Source organism: Poecilia formosa, unplaced genomic scaffold, assembly GCF_000485575.1.
Source record: "Poecilia formosa unplaced genomic scaffold, Poecilia_formosa-5.1.2 Scaffold86, whole genome shotgun sequence".
NCBI lineage: Eukaryota > Metazoa > Chordata > Actinopteri > Cyprinodontiformes > Poeciliidae > Poecilia > Poecilia formosa.
In genome coordinates, this window is record NW_006800025.1 from 1120196 (window position 1) to 1146072 (window position 25877).

A 25877-nucleotide genomic window follows, 5' to 3' on the forward strand; every position below is an offset into this window, starting at 1 on the left:
ACAGCCTGCTAATGCTGCAGTGGACAGGAAAACTCAGCATTACAGACTGCTGTCTGCAGAATGCCAAACAAACAGCATATGAACCAAAGCACATAAAACTTAGATCTGCCTATGTCCTCGCTGCTTATTATAGGATTCTAGCAGCATAACAAACTAGAAATTGCCGCTTGCTGTGGAGGGCTGCTCTTTTCCAGGTTGCCCTACTTTCTGTCTGTAGTTGATGACTTGGTTTATATGTCCTGTTTGGCAACACATCATTGTTTGTGCTTTAGTTTTGCTCAATATAATGAAGTGGTAGCGCTCTATAATTGGGGTCATGTAACAGTTGTGCTTGTTGGAGAGCTTTTCTTGCGCATAATTGTCTTCATATTTCCATCAGATTTGTGTGCCTAGGACTTGGTAAGAAAATATTTATGACAATCCACAGGGAAGACAGAGATAATGAGCTTAGATCACCAGGAGGACAAACAGCGTAAGCTGCCTAATGACGTCAAGCTCCTAATGATATGTTTACATTTAATGCCGATCACACAGTAACTGACCTGATGACTCTTTACAGTACATCACCACAGTGAGAGACGCGCGGCAAGGCAGTAAGGAGATAAACTGAACAGCAGATAATGACCTCAGCTTCCATCTGCTGGGCCCAGTGGGGCGGAGACACCTTCAACCTGCCACCGCGTGGTCGCTACCACAATCTGCCGCTCCCCGTTGTCCTGGTGACATCTGCTTTTGGGTGACTGAAAGATGAATGCAGCACCAGCCCGCACGGGCACCAAACAGACGTCACACAGACCGCTTCACACACACACTAACACTGCGACACAGATGGCCGCAGAAACACTACTGAGGAGATTACAATCCACAGCCTGCACTTTCTCAGTCAGTAGGTATGGAGCAGTCACAGATTTGTAGCACAGTTAGATGTGACTATGTTTTGGGTCTTTTCCTGAAAAGACATCATACAGCAGCCTTTAAAAGTATGAAAACGTTCAGTATATTTGTTTTTAGGGGAGCATAAGTACTCATTTTATTGCCCAGGTGTTATAACTGTTATGATTACTATTCTAATAAAACACTGAATATCTGCAATGAGTTTGGTTTTGCCTGCAGACTGCATTTAAATTAGAGGCGTAACCAACATAAAAACCACACAGCTGTCTGTAGGTCGAAAAAAAGCAATTGTGAGGCTAAAAAAACGGGAAGTCCATAAGAACCATTGCAGAAACATTGGTTATAGCGTGGACAATGGAATATACTGAAGAAGAAAGAAAAAAACTGAGGTACAAAGCAACATCCATTGGCTGAAAACCAAATTAAAACATTAGCAGCTGACCACAGAAACATACTGAGTCCTTTGAAGAAAAGACATAAAACAGTTTATATCCACAATGAACTTCAGAGGGAAGGACAAAAAGAACAGAACTAGGAGATGCAAACCACCAATTAGCAAAATAAAAAAAAAATTGGACAGCCAGACTGAAATTTTCCAAAAAGTTCAGAGATGAGCCTCAAAAATTCGGAGTCCAAGTTTTACGGACTGAAACAAGAGACAGACAGCAATTTGGAAAAACAAGGGATCTGGTCATGATCCCAAACATACAAGATGGATGTCAGTAGTGGAGGAATGTCATGGGTTGGGCTAGAATGGTGTGTTCTGGGACTCATTAATTTTCATTGAGGATGTAAGCATGATGGCAGCTGCAAAATGAACAGAAAAGCTTCACAAGGAAATATCACAAATGTTTTTGAGTCACAGACTAGATTTGGTTTCTGCAAGTATTTGCAACTAGATTTAAATGAATCGTTTATGTTGATCTATTTTATGTTTATCCTTTCCAATGAAAACACCTCTATTACAAGAAGAAAAATACAACATGTAAAAAGTTGGTGTTCCATTACAATTATTGGTATCTCAAGAGTTTTCAGTTTCACATGTAAACGCTTAAGGGAATCCAAATGTTGATAGTACGCACTAAAAGAAATAAAAAATAAATACCTTAATGCTCCAACATTTTTGGATGGAACTGTCCCATCATCCCATTTAGTAAGGTATAGTTCAAACTCTTGTTTTACTGACTGCCTGATATGACATATGTTTTATGTTATCTCAAGCATACTTCTGATTGGTTGACCAGTAATTTTTGATGAATGCTCCAGTAGAAGCAAATGCTCCCAAGCTGTTTACTTATACCATCATCACACTATCATATATCTGTCTTTCTTTCAGAGTGAATATCGAGACAGTAAACTGATCATTGAACATGAAACAATCAAATTAAACAAGATGGCTACATCACAGTAAAGCTAACATATCAGGTTCAGACATAGGACCTACACCACAGAAACCAATGCACAGGCATCATTCAGGACAGGAGCAAATCAAAAGTGACAAATGCTTGTTGGATATGATTTAATGTTCAACAAAATGCCCTTCATGTGAGTGTCACATTGACACCCACATAGCACACGTTTTTCAGGGTCCCCGTATAAATGGGAAGAGAAAACAATGTGAGTTCACCTTTAAGATCAGTGACGGTTTTCCCCAACTGATTCATAGGTTAGACTGATCACTCTTTCAGAAAATGTGGCTTTGATAAGTGTTTTTGTTCCACTAGTTTCTAGCTTAGATTCCCCCCCACACCCTCCATGCCACGCACTGGTACTTAGTAACATTTGTCAAGTAAAATCGTAATTGTATCATCAACTTGGCTTGAGTAGCGGCCCAGTCATCCAACTCGTTGACTTTTCTTACAGTGCTTAATTAAATTATCTTTTAAATCCATGTCCTGAGAAACATGCAGAAATCCCCCCAAGCTTGCGTGAGAAAGTTTACAGAGTTTGCTCTGTGAAAATGTTAAAAACACTTCCTTCAGAATCATTTTGAAACATGATGAGACTGATTGGTTTATGAACCACATAAAACATAAAGAAGATTAATGGCTTTCCGCACACATGCCATGAATCAGAATCTGAATCATGACACCAGCTTGTTAGTTTTAAGAATAATGGGACATAATGGTTGTTGTTTACCAGCACTCTGTATTTAAGGTGATGCCGTTTTGCTTGACTAAATTCCCCAGGCACAGCTGTCACAGTTATTTAGAGCCTCTGCGGTAACCTTGGAAACACCCATCCTGCATGCAAGTGCTTTCACAAAGTGAGATCTTGATAAACAGGTGAAGAGCAGTGAATGTTGCAATTAGTGAAGAACAGCTTGAAAAGAAACACTAACATAATAATCTTACAGAACACAGAGTGTGTCGGGTTCATCTAGAGGAGAAGATCAGCTGGAGGGATAGACAGAAGGAAAAAGGAAATTAAGGGGTGGGGTGGTGGTGACAGAGGAACAATGAAGAAGAGGATGTAAAACACAGCAGGGGGAATTCAGGTCAGCATCATGGCTGTACAGGCAGGGCTGGGTATTTGATTCATCTTTGGGTTTTAGGGAGAGTGAATTGCTGGCTTGAACAAGGGGAAGTGAGTGAAAAATAAATAAGAGAAGCAATTGAGGAACTCATCTATAGCATCAGGTTTTCATAAATTTGCATTGGGCTGCAGCAATTTAATAGAAGATTTCCATCGGAAAGAGTCACTGAACGCTTATTACAGAGCTCAGACAAAAATGTTGGACCCTAAACTGTTGCGCGTCAGAGATGTTTCTTGTATTCTGGTGGAGTTCAAATAATCGTTAGAAATGTAGCACTTATATTAATAAAATAAGTTGGACAGAACTTGGTTGATGATCATCTTATTTCTAAAAATATATATTTTTTAAATAATCCAAGAATCAAATTGCATAGAAATGATTAAATATACCTATAAAAGACTTAAAATTAATGGTTGTTAAAGAGGATTTGTGAGACAAATATACCAGTTTTTTGATGCAGTTTTTCTGCTGTTTTTTTTGCCTCCATTACTATCCTGCTCAATGTCCATGCTGGTAAGACAACCTTTGGACCTTGTCCAGATTTGTATGTCATAGCCTCAGCTGTCTAAAACATTTTATTTGTCAAATTGAGTGAAGAAGTTTGCCTTGCGCCTGGTCTAATGAAGAACAAAAACTTGGTCTACTCACATGGCATGTTCTCTTGTCATTCTCATTTTATTAAACAGTGACTAATAGAAATTAGAAATGATAATTTTTCATCTTAATGAATGTCTTGGAAACAAGATGTCTTCATAAAGTGAGACTTGCTGATCTTAAAGTAAAGGCTTTTTGTACACCTTTGTCAGGCTGCTGCGAATTAACAAGCAGTACATTTACTTTAGTGAAAAGCCATCTTAATTTCCCTGTCCACCTTCTATTTAAACGCTGTGGAAAGTTTGTGTAAGTTTGATATAAAATACCAGATGGAACCTGTTTTACTCCAGACATTATTATTTCTTTTCCCCCTGAAATGAAAGTTATTCTTTATTTCTATCTTTGTACTTAAGTGCACATAGCATAGATTCTGCCATCAAAATCTTAACTAAACAAAATTGCACTCCAAAAACCTTGTGTACACAAAGATGTAGACAGAAAAATAACTGAGTATAAAAGGGGTTTGTGTGGTTGATTTTTTTTTCTATTCTTCTGTTTGTGAATTTTTATTTTTGCTGTTGTGTTTTGTGAAAATGTTGTCAGCTTCAGAACTTGTGTTTTATCAGGTAATTGTGCTGCCAAAAGAAGAAACTGATTATGACCTGACAGGAAGTGTTGTCCTGGTTTAAGATTTGTAGAACATTGCGCAGATTGGATACCAGTGGATGAAGTTCTGGGCTACTGATAAGTATCAAGTGGAGAGCTCATCTAACAAAGAACAGCCAGAAACATTTGTGCTGCTTTTTCTGAATGAAAGAAAACTTTGACGTTAAAGAGATGGTATGATGTATTTTCCAAGCACACAGTGGCATTTTTTAGCAGAATCAAGTAATTATTTTACTCCAGATCAAAGACTAGGAATCTCTCCCTTTTCTGAGATGTGTGGTCTATGCTACTTAGCTACCTCTACTTCCTGTTCCTTCCTGTCAACATCTGATGAAATTAGATTTTTCTGACCCTGGTTGTTTCTCTCCAAGCCAGCACATTTTAAAAGTTCAAATAAAATTTGACAGTTGGAGGGAAACATATCCAATAGAGACAACCTTTCCTTTTGAAGCTCATAGTTCGAAAGAGGTGACCCTCTGACTCACCAGCGAGTTTTCTTAGCACTGCCTGACACCTCTCTCTGTGGGCAACTCCAGAGAAAAATAGAGCCCTTCCCCTCTCCGCAAGTTTTTTTTTTTTTTTTTTTTCCTCCAGAGCCAAAGCTGTGTGTGGAAATGTTTCCAACAATTTCTGGTTGGTAAAGCTCTCACACACACCCCAGCTCCAGCTGTCCCACAAGTAACAGACATTCCGTATCAAAAAGTAGTCACCTATTGGTGGAGTGTAAAGAGCAATTGCCATGAATGCATAGTTAAAACTATAAGCCGTGATGAGTTCTTGAGAAAATACTCTATTTTGTTTTTTAGTCAAATCCTGAGAACACAGGACATCAAAGAAATTCCTGAGCTAAGTTTACAACACAAATTGCACATGAGGCCTCCTAAAGTCTTTTAAGTTCATGTCAGTGAATCTTAACGTATGTTTAGATTTATCAACATTTTGATGGTTGAGTGAACAGAAACATACAAAGCAGCAAAGAAGCACATGGACCAACAGCTAATATCACTGTGCAGCCCTCCTCCCTTTCTGCAAAAATTAAAGAGAAGAAGAAGAAGAATCGGTGCAGCTGTCTTCACATATGGGCATGCTTGTTTATTTTCTCAACCCTTTCATATATAGTTAGCGAGGGATTTTCCAAGGAGACAGAGAAGAAGATGAGGTTTTACATACATCCCCTCAGAATGTTTCTGGAACATCTCAAGGCCACATCATGCCTGAACGCTAAACAGTTTTTTGTTATGATCTGAAATCTAAAATTCTATTATATTCATTTATATTTGATAGACAAATTACAAGTAATGCTCTATTTCTGTTCAGCTCAAAAAGTATTACATTGTATAATGGTGAAGTTTACAATACTAATTACCCCTGTCTCTGACCTCCTATTTATTTTATTTTTTTTTTTTATTTTGGAAAATTTCTACTAAAGATTGTATTTGTTATATTGCTAGGCTATTCCATGCCACTCAGAGTCATTTTTTAAGTTCTCACATTGAGCATCCAACAGAATTATGTACATTTTAGATCTACTGACTGACTTTTCCCAGATGGACTAAATCTGACATATTTTAAAAGGACATGTCATATACAGAGGTGAGGAGCAGAAGCAGAATGTCTAAGAGGAGCACAGTATGAGCCATTTCTTTCCTCAGATGTGATGGGGAATGTGAGGTCCCTGGCAAATAAAACAGTTGAGCTTGGGGGGAGCTGACAAAGAAAAACACAGCAGAAAAATGGGAATGCAGTATTATGCATTTTACCACAATGGGGCTGCAGGAAAGTATTTCGGAGCCCAATGAGTAATGACTGGTCTTACAGACTGCAGCTACACAGAGTGTGGCAGATATTGCTCCCCCTGAGCTTATCAATCCTGTGATGGAAAAAAGTGAGAAATTTCATTTTGTCATTGTCAAGTTATGTATAAAAAATATCTCATGTAAAAAAAAAAAAAATAATAATAATAATAATAATAATTGTAACATAGCTCTTTACCAACAAAACTGAAAGCCAATTTGGGCATTGTGTTGTTAAATGAATCATAGGACTGAAAAATATTAAAACATCACTGAGAGAAGTCAGGTATTCTGAAGTTAGGTATGTTGCAATGTCTTTGAAGTGGATCAAATTATTTGTGGATGTCCACCAATCATTTTACCCAAATTAGATTCTGCCTGAAATGATCATTTTACCTTCAGATGCTTGTCATAAACGGGTGTTGAAAAGGGGTGCGAGTTTAGAGTCCCTCCAGTTGTTGAAAAGGGTGTTTAAGAAGATTTTTTTATATATGTTTTATTAGCAAACAGTTTTCTATGTACATTTATGAAGTTTATTGTAAGTCTTAACAGTAAATATGGTCCATCGTAGATTACAATAATGAATGCTGCACATTATTTGCAATAAAACTGTAGCATAAGATACTCGGATCTCTCCACAGTAACTCATTGATTTTAAAGGACTGAATGAAGTCACTTATTTTATGTTTCATATTTTTATTTGTCATTATTTTGCAGAAACCAGTTTGCGCTCTGACATTAAAGAAAGAATGAAAAAAATTGTCAACAATAAAGCCAAATTTTATTGGTCATGACTGATTTGGAAATGCTATAAAAGATGATAAAACACTCAAGGGGGTGAGCACATTTGATAGTCTATAAAATCCTTATTTAAGGTTATGAGAAAGAAAGGTTCAGATCTGTCCAAGTCAGTAAGTTTAAATTAAGTGATGTGTTTTAGAGTGAGCTGGCAAGCATGAATCATATGAAGTAGGTGTATGACGATGAGGTTGATTCACAATTTTGTGAGAGCGTGGCTGTAATTTTTACCAATCAGGTGTTAAGTTCCACATTTAAATACACTGTGCAAAAAGAGGCCGAACATACACAGTTTGACCTTTCCAGGTATTTAAAACGTCTGATTTATAAAAAAAAACAATTCTAAAGCTTGACATTTGCAGATTCTTTTCTCCACATAAACACAATTTCTGCTGTACAACTGACTTTTGGGAGAACTCATCAGGCTCCTTCTGGCTCTGGCTCAGACTCTGCAAATTCAACATCACACTGAAGATTTCTCTCCCTACCCCCAGCCAAGAGTAGCGACCCCCCATCTCTGCCAGCCCTACCCCACACACACACACACTCTCAAAGCATCCATGCTCACTTATGTGTGTGCACACAAGCCCTGCTGTGCCTGTAAAATCAGCATAGTTTTCACAAATTCCTCTAACACCTCCTATCCCACGTGGACACGCACATCCACATTGACACTCACACACAAACACACGCTTGTGTGAACCCACACAATTAATGTGAAATCACATCCATCTTCCACCCCACCGCCCCTCCCCTGTTCTCCATTACAAATAGCTGAGGATTGCATTCTCTCCCTCTGGCCTTGCCTGATGTTGTTTTTACATGTCTTGTTGTGCACAGTATTCTCCCTTATGTAAGACAAAATTACCCAATATGAGTGTTACTCTCTGCGGGGGTGACTGCACTGGTGCATTCCAAACTCAATGAGAGATGGTGGGAGATTTAGAGCGAGGTGGAAAGGAAGATAATCTTTCTTTAATGACCATTTTTATGGCAGCCATGCTGGATAGTTTACAAAAAGTACAAGAGGGGGGGATACAGCAGAGAGAGAGAGGTATGCTGAAAAAGTCATGAGTCAGACTCACCAGCACCTGCCGAGTTACCAGGAGGCAATGGAGTCAACAGTCTTAAGTGGTTTATTTCTGTGCAGATTTAACCCCGCCCTTTCCATAAGAACCAAGGATTTCTTGGTAAACATTGAGGAAGAGCTAAGTAGACAGTGGATGTGGTTGTTTTGTTTACCCTGTAAGGATTCACTGCCTGTGGAGTGTTGCTCTGAATACACTGGATGGAAAACAGACAATCATTATCAGGCATGTGCAGGAAAACTAATATACACACAAAGATCACTTTCCTAGGTACACCTTGCAGGTCACTTTGGTCCCCCATACTTTGGTTGTAATGAGTATCTATTTGAGACGCTGTTGCCTCTCTGTTATTGTGAATCAGTTTTCCGTTTCTCTTCCAACCTCTGACATCACCAAGGCATGTTCATCCACACAGCTGTTGCTCATTGGATATTTTCTCCTTTTTGGAATATTCTATGTAAATCCCAATAGATTATCAACTTCTAAAATACTTAAGAAGCCTAAAATCTTCAAACAATGAGCTAAGATATGCTTATGGTTGCACTTGAGTTTCTCCAGCCATCTCCATTGTTGAGCTCTGTTTGAATTAAATCGGGAGCTGAGCTCACAACATTTAATGACGATGATACAATTCCAAATTCCAGATATGACTGACAACTGTGATTGGTTCCCCTTCTTGTGAGGGGCATAGCATGTGACCAATGGCATTCCAGTAAAGAAAACCAGCACCAGTGGACTACAAAGCTATTCTGAGCCAACCTTCAAAAAATGTAATGGAATCGAAAGTACAATGTTTGTCTTTGAAATGTAGTGGAGTGAAAGTGACAAAAAATAAATATTCAAGTACTTAAAAAAATTTACTGAAGTACAGTACTCAAGTAAATGTACTCCTTTACTGTCCTCCATTTATTATTGGTGATGTGGAATTCATTCATTCCACATTTATGAATCGGTGCACTCTCAGTGCACATCCCATGACAAAAAATATTTCACATCTGAAAAAGTCGATTATATACAACAAAAACTAAAAGGAACAAAATGTAAAAGTGACAAAATCACCAGCACCCGTTTTCAAGCAAAAAGGGGATCGACCATTAAGTAACAACTGTTTTTCCCTTTCTAATGCCTCAAACAAGTTATGCATTCTGTTTCTTTTCAAAGAAACCCATTATGTGGCAAATTACGTTTCATCCATAAAGCGAGTTGTTGTTTGATCAAAGTTTGTTACCAAACAGGTTGTAATCCCCAAGGGCTTAGCCACATTGGTTCTGGTTAGGTCATGTTCCAGCATTCTTTTGTACATGTGACCCAAAGTGATATGTCTTCCAATCAAGTCATCCATTGTCTTTGCACTCCTTCAGGAAGACGTCTCACAGACTGAGCAGGAGGCTGAGATACTGACAAGAGACAGATCCTCCATTGATAAGGACACCAAAATAGAACAGTTCTTTGTGCAACACTGTGGTGTCTTTGTGGGCACTGGAAGGTCCACATGAGGAACGGGACTGAAATGGAGACAGACATATTACTGGATCATTGTTAGTTATAAGAAATGACAGCAATAGGAAATTTTGCCTTGTCAATCCTGTAACAGAATACAGTTTGATCAATATGATCAATCTTTGATTGATCCCAGTACTAGTTTTTAAACATGTAGGAAGGTAGCAAAAGATATTCAAGGCCAATTGTCATTTGACCAATTTGGATGTTGTACTACCAAGTTATTTGACCTTGTTTCAAAACAGTCGACCCCTACCTACTCTTGGTTTTGTGCTCACAAATTAATCTGTTTATGGATCTTTCAGCAGTTGCAAATTATTTGGAGGGCCATTTGATCCTACTTAAAGAACAGTGCAGTCAAGTTCAGTTTATTATCCCATTGGGTAAACATTCACCATAAGGAAACCCAGCCAGTTGCATCAATTAACTGATATTACCACCCTCACTTCACTAAACAAACAGTAAAATAGCCAACTAACATTGGCTAGTTTACTGTACTTAGTGAAATAAGTTATTTCTGAATTATGGATTCCTTGATTTCACAAAACATTTTTGAATGTTGTCCTCTCTTGTTCTCAGTTTTGTGTTTTCCAAAGCAACTAAAATTGTAAAGTCTGAAATCAATACTTTCCACCTTTAGACAGATGTGGTCTTTATTCAACGATCTGTTTTAATATGTGGGCATTCCTTTACATTTAGGAATACATTTTGGACAGCAAGATATTCCCTGGCTTAGATAAGATGACTGAAGTGTTCATGTAAAAGGTTGAACGCTGCTTGGTCACAAGCTCGTTTGAACTCTTAAGCATCTGAGTTATCAGAATCCAGTCACACCTTTCCTGCCTGTAAATGATGTCACAGCTAAATGGTGTGAACAGCCTGAACTGTCTTCAGTGCTGAAATAACTGACTTAGTGATAAAAGGACTGCTTGTTTAGCCTTGTCTAGCATCTGACTTGAGGATGACACGTGGCCTGCTGGAATGCTCTTCCACTGGGGTCACAAGACATCAAGGGACATCTCAAACCAATCATTATATGATTAGTTATTATACAGAGTAGCCAATGTCCAGAATGAGCCGATTACCACTTCAGTTATTTTAGGAAAAAAAAGACTGGGGTTTAATTAATGATGGCAGAATAACAGTTTTTTGTATCAAAAAAGAAATTTGTATCAAAAAATGTTAACTTCGAATGTGCCCTCATGAGAATTATAGGACTGTTTCCCCAAAAGAGATTCATCCTACTTTTTTTTTTTTGTTTTTGTTTTTTTGTTTTTGTTTTTCTTTTGTCACTCGTATGTGTTGAAGATCTTCAAGTACATGTTAAAATTAGACAATTATAACCTGAGTCAATACAAAAAGTCATTTAAACATAATAATTTCATTAATCAAGCTCAAACACCTATCCAAGATAGATCTGGGCATATTTAAAGAAGTAATTGTCCCTGAAACCTAATAACTGGTTGTGTCACTCAGAGACAACGGCCTCTAAGATATGAGACAGCAATGTGTCTTTGCTGTGGAGGAATTTGACCGTCTCTTCCTCGCAGAATTTTATTCATTCAGCAGCAATTTTGGCTTTTCAAGTTTGAACGAGTTATTTATTATCATGCCACAGCATCTCAGTGGGATTCAAGTCAAGATATTTTTTTCTTTTTACCATTCAGAGGTGGACTTGCTGATGTGCTTTTGTCCTGCTAATAAGCCAGCAGTTTAAGGTCACAAACTCACAGGCAACTGAAAGATTTTTCCGGTAGGTAGCAGAAGTCATCTCTCTATCTGTTACAGCAATTTATCTTTAGCTGAAGGAGCAAAGGAGTCTCACTTCATTGTAGTACAAGCATCATGTTACGTAGTCATGATGTTCTTTTTCTGAAACACTGTTCATTTTGTGGCTATTGCAGTGGTATCCACACCTTTCAAACATTTCTGATATAACACATATCTCTACACATAATATGTGTGTTTTTTGGAGTGGAGGGAAGAAGGATAGTGTGGTGTTATGGACTGGCTATCCATGATGTACCCTTCTTTTGCTTTTTCATTCTACTGTCAGACAATCATCAGACCGAGGTGTGGCTCGTAAAAAGCAATCCAAAATTGTGTGACAAATGACAGTTAATTCATGATTCACGCCTACACCAATTACTAAAGCAAGTTACTTGTAACAAACCTGTAATTAAACCAAACATGGATTCCGATTTAACATGAGGCACTAGATTTGCTTGACTAGCTTTCTTTCTTTAATGAATGAAATCAACATCAGGAAGCTGCATTTGTGACTGATATGGAAATTAGTTTGACCAGCTGAAATTATAAATGTTACCAGTAGAGAAAATACCAAACACTATATATTCACTTTTCTGCCTGTTTTTTTTTTTTTTTTTTTTAATTACACTTTTAATGTGATTTTCAAATTTAAAAAAGAAAAAAAAAAGTTTTACGCAGATTCCTTTTAAACCCAACAAAAAGATCCATCACCGATCAGTCTGGCTTTGACATATTGATCTTGTAACCATCACACCATAAAAAACTCTTAACAAAACATATAATAGCAGTGCTGGTCAAAGGCCACCACTCTAGGCACTCAGGCTTGTTTGCACATTACACACATTTATAATGGAATACATGGCTTGATAAATGCATTCCCATGATCCATCTATCTTTTGAGCAGGCTTGTCCTCCTAAAGGGGGCTTAGCTTAGAAAGAAGAGAGGGGCGTGTGTTCCAGATTAATCAGCCCTCCTCACTTCCTTCTTTCCACCAGACAGACCTCCACTGGAGGGGGGTCTGCGGCAACAAGGAGGGGAGGGGGACTACATATTGTTGTGTGTTTTTATGGACATGGCAGAGGCTCAAGCTCTGGCTGTGTTTTGGCTTGGAAAGGGGAGAGATGGGAGGAGTAGAGGTTACAGTCAGGGAGAAAAAGAAAGAAAGAAATATTGGACAAACTAGGTGGTACAAAAAAGTGAAAGATATGATACATCATTCGGCTAAAAGTTAGAGGAAGGGCTTGGATAACAGCAGATGATCATGGAATATGCTGACCCACATATGAGTGGAAAGGAAGCTCACAGATGACAGTGCAGTGGTATACCGGGCACTGATCCAGACTTGTACCCTCTTTGGGAAGAGTCAGGTTGTTGTTTTTTTTTGCTCTTTTTGAATGTCCCTCTTTCTCTTGTTGCTTCTCAAAGCACTTAGTTACTATTTCTCTTTATTTCTCTCCCTCTCATCTCTTTATTGTGCAACATTATTCAATAAAGTCTGTATCAGTGCCTGTTCTTGCTGGTACTCACAGTCATATTACATTTGCTTGAGGAAACGGAAGTAATACTGTGAGTGCAGACAGCAAAGACAACGCCCTTCAACTGACATTTGTTTTCCCAATAACTTGTGGCTCAGCATAGAGAATGGAGGATGTCACACTCCCATAGATGTACACGTGCAAATACGCACAAAAACACACATGCATTAATGCATGTAGCATAAACAGAGTATTAAATAGGTTTAACCCAATGACAACAAACTCAACGTGGGTTTTCCCAGAGCCTTATAAGCTGGATTTCTTAGAGAGACTATTGTTCACTCACAGCTTTGTGTTTATAACCTACCTTAACCTTGGTTTCATATTTGAGTCAATGCTATTTATGGAGAAATGTGTCAGCATTGGATCTGTAAGTTGGTAAAAATCTTGTCTTGTCATTTTTGTAGACAGACTATACAGTATGTCTAAATGTGGCTATTCCTTAGAAATCCCCTCTCAGCAACATATTTAAGTATGTACTCACTGACCACTGAATTTGGTTTAGTTTACAATGAGCCGGTATTCAGTAAATCCATTAACATTTTCAATGAGATCCAGTTCTATGCGCACACTGCAGATAACAGTAAAGAAAGGTGGATGGCTTTGTGTTGTGTGTGTGATACTTAACACTTTCAGTTTAACACATCTGCTGATACAAAATGTATTTATGCACTTTATGTTTAACAGAGATACTGAAAGGATCTGTGTGGCACATGTAGGTTTCAATGACATGCTAAAATCACAGCGCCATCTAGCGCCCCGGCATGACAACTACAGCTGATTCTAAACCATGACCCAATGCCATTTAAACGTGGAACTTTTCTGAAATCAACATCTGAAAATATACAGTTTTCAGACAATGGTCTAGTGTAAACAAAGGCTTAGGCACAACTGTTGATTTACTTGTAAACACAAATACCAACTCAGCCAATGACATGGCAGTAATGCAATGGATTTAGGCATCTTGATGTGCTAGAATTGAGTTCAAGAAAAACATCAGAACATGGAAGAAAGGGAATTTAAATTACTTTAAATGTGACAAAATTATTGGTGACAGACAGGCTTTTTTTGAGCAGTCTGTGGTATTTGCTGATCTATTGGGATTTTTATGCTGAAGCATCTCTTCAGGTAATAGAGAACTGTCTGACATTGAGAAAATACCCAAAGAGTTGCACCTTCATTGACAAAAGAGTCTTGTTTAGTTCAGTGAAGAATGGACAGATGGGTTCAAGATGACCGAAAGGCAACAGCAGCTCAAATACACAATTGCAACAACCATAGTGTGTGGAACATCATTTCTGAATGAATAATGAGTCAAACATTGAACAGCAGCAGAAGATCACACCATGTATCACTTCCATTAGCTATGGACAATAAACTAATGCTTTAATTTTCAAAGCTTTGTCAAAGTTAGACAAAAAAAAAACACTGTAAAAAAAAGTCGACTGATCCGATGAATGTCGTTTGTAACATTCAGGTTTTATCTGGTTTTTGTATCAGTAGGAGACATGAAACTTTTGGGAACGTTTATCTCTCACAGTAAGGAATTATGTGTATGTATGCAGTTCACTGATTAAATACTATAATAGTAAGACTGTCAAATGGCTAAAACACATTGTTGTCCACGGAGCTGGCAGTATGCAGAAAGGTGAGAGGTGCTCTCTGTGATTGTTTTGTAAAAGTAAAACAGAGGATACAGGAAGGGAGTGGGGGGGAACCCCAGCAGGTACTGGTGTGATGTATATTGAAAGGGGAGGGATGTCCCCCAGGTAGCCTGTGCCGTTATATGAAAAGTGTGAGCGAAAACAAATGATCCGCAACCACATGGCTACTCATTGACGTTCGGCTTTTGGAAGAATTAAGTGGAAGCCTCAAGCTTTTGTGTCAGTGATTCAAGTTGGAGGTGGTGCTGTTATGGTGTGGGGAATATCTTGCAGTCCTTAATACTAACTGAGCGTTGTTTAGGAGCCACAGCCTAGAGTATTATTGCTGAGTTGGTCAGCAGTTCTCAACACACAACTGCTGAAGTCAAGATCTTCTGTCATAGGGTGAGGAGCATTATGAGCAAAATGAAGTTTCAGCCCATAACGACTTGGGATGTGCTGTGTGGGAATACAGTACAACTAAAAACAGCTCTGGTAACCCACTACGCGCCACAAAACACTGAATACTTGTAGCTGCTTGCTAATGAAGGCACATGTACAGGCAGGCTCATCTTGCTCTTGCCCAGGGAAATCTAAAGGATTTAGAAAAGTTTTGAGTCATATGAGACCAAAACTGAGCTCTTTGGCATCAAGCCAATCTGATGTGTTTGGAGGAAGAGAAAGGTGTTAGACCCAGAGAACACCCTCACTGCAGGCAGTGACATTATGCTTTGAGATTACTTTTCTTGTTAAGGGGACATGTTAACTTCACCTCAAATGATGGATTGATGTATTGTTACATTATTAGCTATAATTTATTTTCAATTTTTTTAAGTATTCTGTCTTTGGGTCCTAGTGTGCTCCATTCTTAAGGTGATATCTTTGGATTGCCTACCTAATGTGTTTAAAAAGGACAACCAGGTTCTCAGAGCCAACCGAAGCTTCATTTCGCTTGGCCCCCTAAATCTGTATTTGTTCCCCGTTTTCTGTGATCTTTGTGAGTACAGTGAACACTTCTATTTGCCTGTAGATGTGAGGATAAACAACCATTTTCTTTAATGATTGCTCTCCTGTTTTTTGTTAGTTTATTATTGTGTTTTGGTTTATTTTGAAATTGAGTTTTGTTAAACAATTTTCTCTGTTTTTATATAAATAGCAAGTTTCCTAAATATTTGGTGACTTGTAGCATATTTTTCTTTTATTTAATGTTGCAGCCCACCACCTCGATGGTAGGCATGATGGATGAGAATCCACCATGCATCCTTTGGCATGCAACAGAATATTGACCTTTATAATCACAAACTTCATAAACTTAAAAAATAATGTAGATACGACATTTCTTCATATAGATATTCAATGTTAAGATGCTCTATGTGCATGTTTTTGGCTATGGTGCAGAGCAGCACAGATCATTATCATTATCTTGGATATCCACATGCCTAAACCTTTGCAGCCACAATCACTGTTTATCAAGTCTACCAAGTACATGAGAAGCCATTATGACACTAATTGCCCAAGAGCTCACTTTTCCACCGACCTGAGGGGTTATGTACGACAATGTGCTTCGAGAGTCATTTGTCTTGTCATGAATTAAGCTGTGGTACAGCTTTCAAGACTACAGTGAAACACCACTGTCCCTCTCCATTTATAAATAATTTATTTGTGGGGATTTTAGAGCTCCTAGACATTTTACTCAGACATTTTAACTGTGTTGGATTGTGTTGGAGGGGCAATAAAGCACATAATCCTCAAACCAATATTTCATTTCATTATTTGTTTTCATGCTCAATTTAACTTATTTGTGACCAGATTTCATTTATCAAGCTTAAATTACTCCATCAAAGAACCAAATCATATTACTAATCAGAGGTTTACTAGTATACACCGACAGTCACATCAAATTCTTGTGTACAGTGTAATTTTAGCAGCAGATATGCCATGTCATTGACTGGTAAAGTTGGAGTTATTGTTTTATAGTCTAAATGCTAAATGAGTTCAGAATTTACTAGAGATGTACCAATCCCATATCAATATCTGTCAGTCCCAATACTGAAAAAACTTCTAGATTGGGTATTGGTGACAGTGTGCCTGATCCATAAGGACAGATCTATTCAGTCTAACTCTATGCTTCCTGCTCTGAGCAACATCATAAGTCATTATTTATTTTACATTACATTTAGAAATTCTAACTGAACTTTCTGAACCATTTGAAAGAAGATTTGTTTCAGTTTATTTTTCCATGTTTGACCAAGCTGTCAACGTATCTTTGTCAATTTTAGGTTGCCTGTTATATTAATACAAATTGCACTGGCTGAACAAGTTAAAGTTGTGTTGATTTTTCATGTTTGACCAAGCTTGTGAAGTTATTGGTGTATGTAAGTGTGTTGTACTGGTGCAGTTATCAAATAAATTTGTAATTCAACATATTTATGACTGTTTAAAAAAAAAAAGTTTAAATTGAATTCAGCACTGTTTTTCTATATCACATAAATACCAGCTGATACTAAACCTCAGATATCTGACCCTTAGATATCTGTGAGTAGCTATCGGAAGTGAAAAGAGTGGATAAGTGCATCCCTAGATTTTACTTGGTAAACTGGAACTAGTTCCTGACATCTAGCAGATATAATATGTATGTCCCAGCCAAACCTTAAGGGCAAAATCATATCCAATTATTTAAAACATTGACAGAGTCAATCATTTGCAATCATAAGTTAATAAGTCATAAGTCAATCATAAGTCAATCATAAGCAATCATTTCCCAATAGACATAAAAGCTTTAGCTTAAAACATCATAGTTATTTAAACTTTCTCACAAAGCTCCAAAATTACACAGTCAGTTTTTATCATTTAAAAAATTTCCTTTATTTGGAAAAACACTGTTACACTGTGTACAAAATATGAATCATTGTGAATAACAAAACACTCTAAAAACAATTAAAACCTCAGGAATAAAAATCTCCTAGGAACACTACAAGACCAGGAAAAGACATTTTATTTATTTTTATTTTTTATTTTTTTGCAGTTTATAATATTTTTATTTTGAGAACATAATATCCTCAAGATTTAGTGACAATAATGTGCTTTTTTTTAATAAAACGTCTACAGGGATTTCATGACATCATAGCAATACCAAATTCAATCAGCTTAATATGATTATTTTAAATCATTTTGAAAATGTAAAAATTTCCACACAATTTTATATGTCTTTATGCTGTACCCTACCTTCTACTATTTTGAAGAAATGAAAAGTAGTGTTGGAGAAAATATCAAATAAGGATGAGTCATTTCTTCACTCTCTTCTGTCACTGTCACCATATTAAAAATGGTGGATGCTGCTTTGCTAATCGTAACGAAGGAGAGAAGTGAAGAAATGGCTGCGTGACAGATGGAGGGCTTTCCCCAGATGTGTTTTGCATACATTCAAGAAGGTTGAGTTGAATTTAAACAGTCCTGGTTTTTATTTTGAGACCGGAAAGAAATGAACGCAGCCCTGCGCGTCTTGATGCAGGAGGTTAATGTGTGTCTGTACTCAGTTGTCAAATGTAATTGAAGGGAACAGCTTAAGAAAATGAGGTGGCGAGGATGAGGCCTTTAATTAGATCAAGATCATGGACAGAAATGAATTAGAATCACCGCTCTCATTACCCACAGCAAAACTGGAGCAGCACAGCAGTGAATACATAGGAAAACTTTCATATCCCTGAGACACAGTTACCATGTAAATTGAGATTTTAAATAGGGGTGGCTTGTTGTTTATCTCATTACTGAGCGGGGATATATGAGCAAACCCATGGTTTTATTTGTATTAATCTGCGTATTTCCACACCCTGGTGGCATGTTTTCTCTCATAAACTCAGAGGTCTCATTATTTCTAAATATTGTTCTGTTTGGCTGCAGAAAACTACATGGAACACTAGAGCCATCTGGTGGTAAGGTAGCTTGAATGTACAAAGAGCAAATAAAGTTAAAAAAAAATGTTTACAGTTGTATCGAATTAGAAACTAATCACATAAGTTTTTTCAATCATTCAATTCAAGTTAAAATCATAAAGATTCTTTACATTCAGGAGGATGAATTTCAAGCATTTATTTATGTTACTTATGATCATAAAAGTTTATAGCCAATTAAAACAAAAAAAAAATAATTTTAATAGGGAATTAGAATATTACATATGACCAATAAAAAAAAAATATGAGGAGGCATGTAAAGTGTTTTTATTTATAGTAATTTAGGAAATCACAGATTGAAATAGCTTTTATGATTCTCACCATACTCGTGCAACTGGAAAGAAAACAAATTTGTCCTTGACTGAGAAATTAAGGAAAGGTAACAATATGTCTATATGCTTGAAACTGGAGGAATCAAACTGTTACTCCAAAACAAGACAGTCAGTTTTTCTGTTTGTCAGAAAACAACAATAAACAGGGTTATACTTTACAAACATGATAAAATGGAGAGTGTACAAGTGTTCTTATGCACTTCTTGTATCAAGTGTACATGAACATACATTAAAGGCTTGTCTTTGATTGTAGCTTTATAGCTGCATTGTTGGGTCTTGTCATTTTCATCTTCCCTGAATGTTATTAGCATCTAATTTACAATGAATTGCAATTATTTGATAATGAATGAATGTATGATTTGTATACTGCAGGATAATTGATTGGTCTTGATAATGGGACCAACCAGGTATATTAACTATGGAAACAAGTATTGCTTTTTAGCGGTTCCAATAATTAAACATTCCTCTTACATGTAAGTGCATATACATCAGTCCTGTCATCTGCATCCTTTTGACATGGTTCGCTTGGTTTATTTTTCCAAACCCTTCTGAACGTTTATGTTTTTTAGTGGTAGCCAACATTAGATGTCATTCTGGAACAGGTCACAAAGCAAGCATGGATTTTAGCAGATGATAATGATGTGTTGTCTTTAGTGTGTGTAGTAGAGGCAAGTGGTTTTCAGTAAATGGGGCTTCATCATTTCTGATGGCCAACATTTTTTACCCTCGACATTGAGCAGAAACCCACCACAGTTTTGCCAAGTCAAAATGTCACATTTACAGTCTACTCCCTTGGTTCACTCTATGATTTGATACTAGGATGTTGTTTTTAGCGAGTTAGAGAAATCGAGGTTTTCAATCAAATATGAAAGCGAGTATGCTGCCTGGAGCGATGGAAGATATCTGCAGCATTCAGCAAAAGGGGCTTGAAACCATTGTACCTGCACAAATGGATGTGTCAGTGAAGCAGAACAACAAAAGTCATTTTCAAGAGACTCAAGCAAAATTGGCAGGTATAATAATGGATTTGTTGAAGGGAAGCTGTAAAGTAACCCTTTTCTTTCAGGTTGGCCATGTTTACAGCAATGTGAAAGAAGAAAAAGAAGCACACAATATACCTGATTTATATTAACTTATATTAACTCTTAGTGTTTTGCATCAACTGTTTGTTTCATGGAATGCACTGTAAAATTGACTTCAACTTTAAAAACTGCACCAGAGAAGCATTACACTCTCATAAACCAAGTCAGATAATTAGCCTGCCTGTGGCAGTTCTCTTCATAGAGCATACGTCAAACCTCCTCCGACAGCATTATGGTTCCAGTGCCTGAAACTGCATTCTGTTGTCTTCAAATCAGTAGGAAGATCTAATAAAGCATCTGTGTTCCTTGCATATCTGTGGCTTAAACTGTTGTTTTGTGTTAGCAGCTCAGCTGGGAGAAGCAGTGGGGCACATTGAGAGCATGTCATTACAAAGACGTTTTGACGCTTCCAGTTCAAAGTGGAGATGGGGAATTTCTGCAGCATCCATGTCAGCTTGAAATCACAGGTAGGGTTCCAGCAACCGCACATTGGGTGTAATCACTTAAGATGAGAATGATCGGTTTCCATTGTAATGCTCATATTTTTCTGATATTTTGTAATGTGTTTTGGTGTTTTGTTTTCTTGAAATGGTATTGAAATAGTGCGTCTAAGTTTTACATAACATATTTTGGGAGTAAAACTAAACTTTGCACTTTTAAACTTATGCAAAGTTTAAAAGTGCAATGTTTTGATAGACTGTGTTGCACTGGATTAATCTTCCTCTAGCTCCTTTCTGCTTAAGTAGAACTGGTGCTGCTTTGCAGTAGTTAACCTGATGCCTAAATGCCTTTGATTGGATCTGATCTTACTGGGGCATAAGAGTAGACGGAGATAAATACAAAGACAAACCATATTTCTAAGATTTTATTTGGAATAACACCATTTTGAAAAGTATGCATAATTATGTGCTAATCATTATTTGATGATTTAACTCATGACTCAAGGTTCCAAAATGACATATGTGAAATAAAGTTGAAAGGGATTGAAATACTTTTACAAGGCACTGTGAGTGAAAGTTTAATAAACCAATTAACCTGACAGGCTGCATTATAGTTACATAATTTGTTTATTAAGACTGTAAAGAACACTCCTTGCAGGCAATCTGTGTCCACGGTGTCTCCTCAGCTTGTAGAGTGTTGCTGCTGCAGGATGATCAGAGGGTTCTTAATAATTTGTGTCTGAACATCCCTGTGGAAATGAGCCCCAGGAAAAATGCTCCAGAAATGGAACAAATTGGCTGAAAGGTGCATCATTTTTTTTCTCTTGCCACATGTTTTTGCAGTTGGACACAATTATTTCTTGATTATGAGACAGCTTTATTTCAGTTTCACCACTGGGAGTTGTTACACACAAAGGATGCTCACTTCTCAAAGTAAAAGACCATCCTTACTGTAATACTCATCGCATTGTCATTTCTGATTAGATGTCAACAGTGTTTCTTACTGGAAGGGTCTTATATGCGGTGGGTGGTCAGGATGAGGTTTTAAACATGTCAATTATTTGCATGACAAACTGATTCTGGGGCTCTGGAAAGTCATAGATTTCAAGGGAAACAAAAATCACTGACAAATGCAACAATTTAGACTAGGGTTGCATTCACAGCCGCCCTGCTTAGTCCACTTTAATCAAGCTGCAGTTTGGGAAGGTGAGAATCTGTAACCAAACTCTGGTCCCCCTAAAAATCTAAGTCTCAGTTTGATTAAAGTGAACTCTGGTGCAGTTTGAATGCATATGTGGATGCAAGCGGATCGAAGACGACTCCAAATGTAGGAAGCAGACTATAGCGCAGGGCATTCTGGGTAAATATAACCAAAACAAATGAGAGAGTCTAGCGTCAGCAGAAGACTTGTCACCTTTCATCAAAGATAAAAGAGAATTCCTACGACTGCAAAAATCTGATGCCATTTCATTTTTGTTAACTTTTTGTGATAAAGGAAGTTGCGCTTCTCCGAAGGTTTTAGTGTTGCTCCTTTCTGTGGTTTTTGATGCAGCGCCCCCACAAGTGAGGAGGTGCAAATAGATTTTTCAAAGGGTTTGGATCATTAGACACATTTCAGTGTGAAAATGTAACGAATGTTGCAATTCTGGTCCCTAATCAAACCAAGTCTACTGAACTGCCAGGCGTGAAATTAAAGAGACAACTGGAAGCCACAACCTCTCAGTCTTTAGTTTTTTATAATCTAAAAGACACTTTGATGGTGGATTTACATTCAGAAGATTTCATTTACTTGCTAGTAACTTCTTCAAATATTTGAATTTAACCCTCGTACGATCTTAACATTCTGTTTACTCCCCTTTTCCTACAGGTCAAAAATGACCCAACCTAACAAAAACCCCAAAATTAAGCAGCTTACTTGAATTTGAAATCCAAAATCTATTTTGCGTGATGAAACAACCTGTTATTTATCAATTCAACTCAATTTAATTCATTTTTATCATGTCGGTCCGATGTTGTGGCGTTTACCTCGCAGTGACCCCTATTCAGCACTGGAACCCAGTCTGGATTGAGCTAATCAATTTCATACGTCGGTTTGGCTTCAAGAGGACATATCAGAACACACATCAGTATGAATATTGTAAATTTGATAACACTAGTAAAATAGTTTACTTCACAAAAATGTAATAACCTCGATGTCCACTGACAAAACTCGGACTATGCTACATAAACAATATTAGCCCGACCTAAACAAGGTTGACAACAACAGGAACAGATCATGAGAACACTCGGACAAAATCATAGAAAAAAATTATGACAACACTAACAAAGCGAATTTAGACACTCACCAGAATGGAAATGTCTGGAGCAAACTTGTAGGTATCTGGGGATTTTGGAGAACGTAATATCAGGACGTCTCAACCACTGACACCAGGACATTTGTCTTCTTTTCGTTAGCTCCGATAGCTTAGCCTCCTCGCGTTGTTTCCAAGCAGGAAAATAGTGAAACAAAAGTCCGTTTTACATCTTTTTATCTTTTTAGTCGTGTGATCGGACATTACACCCAATAACGCAGCAAGTTTGTGCCATAGCTAAAATATCTGTCAGACAGTTGTTTTTGTTGTTGGCAACAAAGATGGCGCTGATACCCCTCCGACTAGAGCAGTGACGTCACGCTCCGAAGCTCTATTGTTTATTGACAAGCATGTATTGGAATTTTATTAGCCGCAAGCCATAAACTTTCTAATTAAGCCAAATAACCTTGTCCAATAAATCAATGCAAGCTTCACTGATAATCTAATTTACTGAGGTTCAGCAATTCACTCATCTTTTAGATGACATTCATCCTCCCATCCTCTCTTCACAGCATAGAGAATGAGAAATTTTACAGCACAAGTTAACCTTAAGGCCCCCTCTCATTCCCATCTGTTTTGTTGAAAAACCTGAACTCTGCAGTAGCGCAATGTCAAACCCATTCGCCTTGATCTTATTTCTTATTTGTTACTCAGAAATGAAAATAGCTTTTGCAAGATTCTGACTGACAGCATCGAGTCCCATTTGAGCAGTCTGACATCTTATTGACTCCTTAATGTCACTATCTCTTAAAGGAGTATTTGCTGTACTCCTTTAAGAGCCTAAAATAGAAATCTTGTAGAGTTTCTATCCTTCATCAGGTTGTATCTCATCTGCAGTGAAATAATATCAGATTCAGCTCCTGTGGCAACATCACACAGTGGCTTGTCAGCAACACCAAGTATTTTGTTTTACCTCAAATTACGTTTAATACCATTTATGATATTATTTATAAATGACCAGAGTTCATATTCTTATGGAAATTGTGAGGCTTGATTAGCCTAAAAGAGTGATTTAAGAAAAGTAACAGTAAAACAGATCTTGTACTGAGTGAAAGCTGAACATATGTGTAAAGAAAATCAAGATTTTGACCCAAACCATTCACTGGCTCTGTCAATACAACTTTAGTGTGTAGATAGGCTAAGGCCTGTGTGAAAATACTATTCAACTGAAGCAACTCACTCTTCACTTCCACAGCAGCTAAACTTTGCTCCAAATGCAATCACAACATGTCACCCACTACAGAGAAAACCCACTCACCCGTACTGTGACCTGCAAGCCACAGATCAAAATTATCCTGACAAAAATCTCATTTTTGTCACTGATAACAGTTCCAGTAGAATGGTTGTGAAAACAAAAAAAATTATCTTAAAAATGTGACAAGAGATGGAGGATTGTTAAAATGCATCAAACAGTACTGCCTGATTTGAACACTTCTTTTACAGACTGCATGATCTTTCACTCTGGGGTAGTCCAGGTGCTCCTGTTGCATAATTTTCTAAAATAACATTCTAGAAATAACTGTGATAAGAACCAAGCACCTGCAGGGGTAAGTAACTACAGTGTTTTTTTTGTTTTTGTTTTTTTTTTTAAAGTATTACCTTCTTAGCTAATATCAGTAACATATAGCTAGTGACATATAATGTCCATTTTCATGAGCAGGTTGATCACTGCAGTTTCCTCCAAAAGTAAAATCAATTCTTTAATGTTTTAGCAAAGATACTGGTCCTTTTTATTTTAATTAATCTTACTTTTTTTTTTCCTTTTAGGTTGTCATAAATATTAAGACATGTGGTTAATATTCATGACGTACTCAGACATTAGATCTCAGATTTGAGACTGAGTTGAATGTGTCGTGGTTGCATTTCTGAAAACAAGTGGGATTTGTAGTTTGTTGTGACACCACATACTATCATCAATAGGAGCCAAAAAGAATATGTTTCCTTCAGTTATTTTACACTAAATATTTTACATGTATTATGCGACCCATTGATTTCATTAGTTGCAAACAGCAAAAAGTTCTATAAAGAAACAAAAAACAGTATTTTCGACTAAGTTTCACAGAAACTGAGTACAGGACTGCTCAAGGACGGCTGACATTTTCATTCAGAATCGGTATTCTTGCTTCCAGCTTTTTACTTGGGAAACCTTATTTCCAGGTAAAAAGGGAAAAATAATTTTACTGTTGCACCATTAACACTCATGAACATACAAGACAACAACTTTTGAACAACTGTTCACACCAGACTGCTACATATGCATGGTTTGGATATTATTTTGACACCTATGCACTGAATGGAAAACTTGTTCATAAAAAATAAATGGTAAGTGGACAGAATTTATTCTACATTTACACACCAACATTCAGCTCGGTAGGGAACTTAGGATGAAGTGCCTTGCCTAAAGGCACATCCACAAACTTCCAAATGCTAGACAACTTCTGCACTCACTAAAATACAGTCATCTTGAATTTTGTTCAGGAAAGATAATTATGTGTTATTCATATACCCATCCAACATAATCCGACTAGGTGCACTCTACATAACCATGCACAGAAAAACTGGAAAGGTATTTCACACCCCCAATTCATTAATACAAATGCAAATCTATTAAAGAATATACATCTGGGGTTCAGATACATTGATTTTCATATTTACACAACATTTAAAATCACTTTTCCCTTTGACATTAATGCATTTATTCTCTAATGACATAAATATGCTTGTCTTCACTTGAAGATTTTAAAGTTGTTCAACCATCTAAGAAGCTATGAAGAAAAATACATTTTTCCTGTTAGTGTACAACTATAAGTAAATAAAGCTGTACCACACATCAGAGCCATTTACACTGTGCAGATCGTTTTTTTTTATTATTATTTTTATTTTAATTTAGATCCTCCTTGTTAT

At 37.2% G+C, this 25877-nt stretch overlaps 1 long non-coding RNA gene across 1 annotated transcript; it reads right to left on the minus strand.

The window, feature by feature from the left end:
- Window positions 1-5781: 5781 nt before the first annotated feature.
- On the minus strand, window positions 5782-23321 carry LOC107836795 (uncharacterized). Its single transcript, XR_001662752.1, has 3 exons — window positions 22938-23321; window positions 9021-9026; window positions 5782-5796 (listed from the first exon to the last, which is right to left on the minus strand). It is a non-coding gene; the product is annotated as an uncharacterized LOC107836795 (long non-coding RNA).
- Between the last annotated feature and the right edge of the window lie 2556 nt (window positions 23322-25877).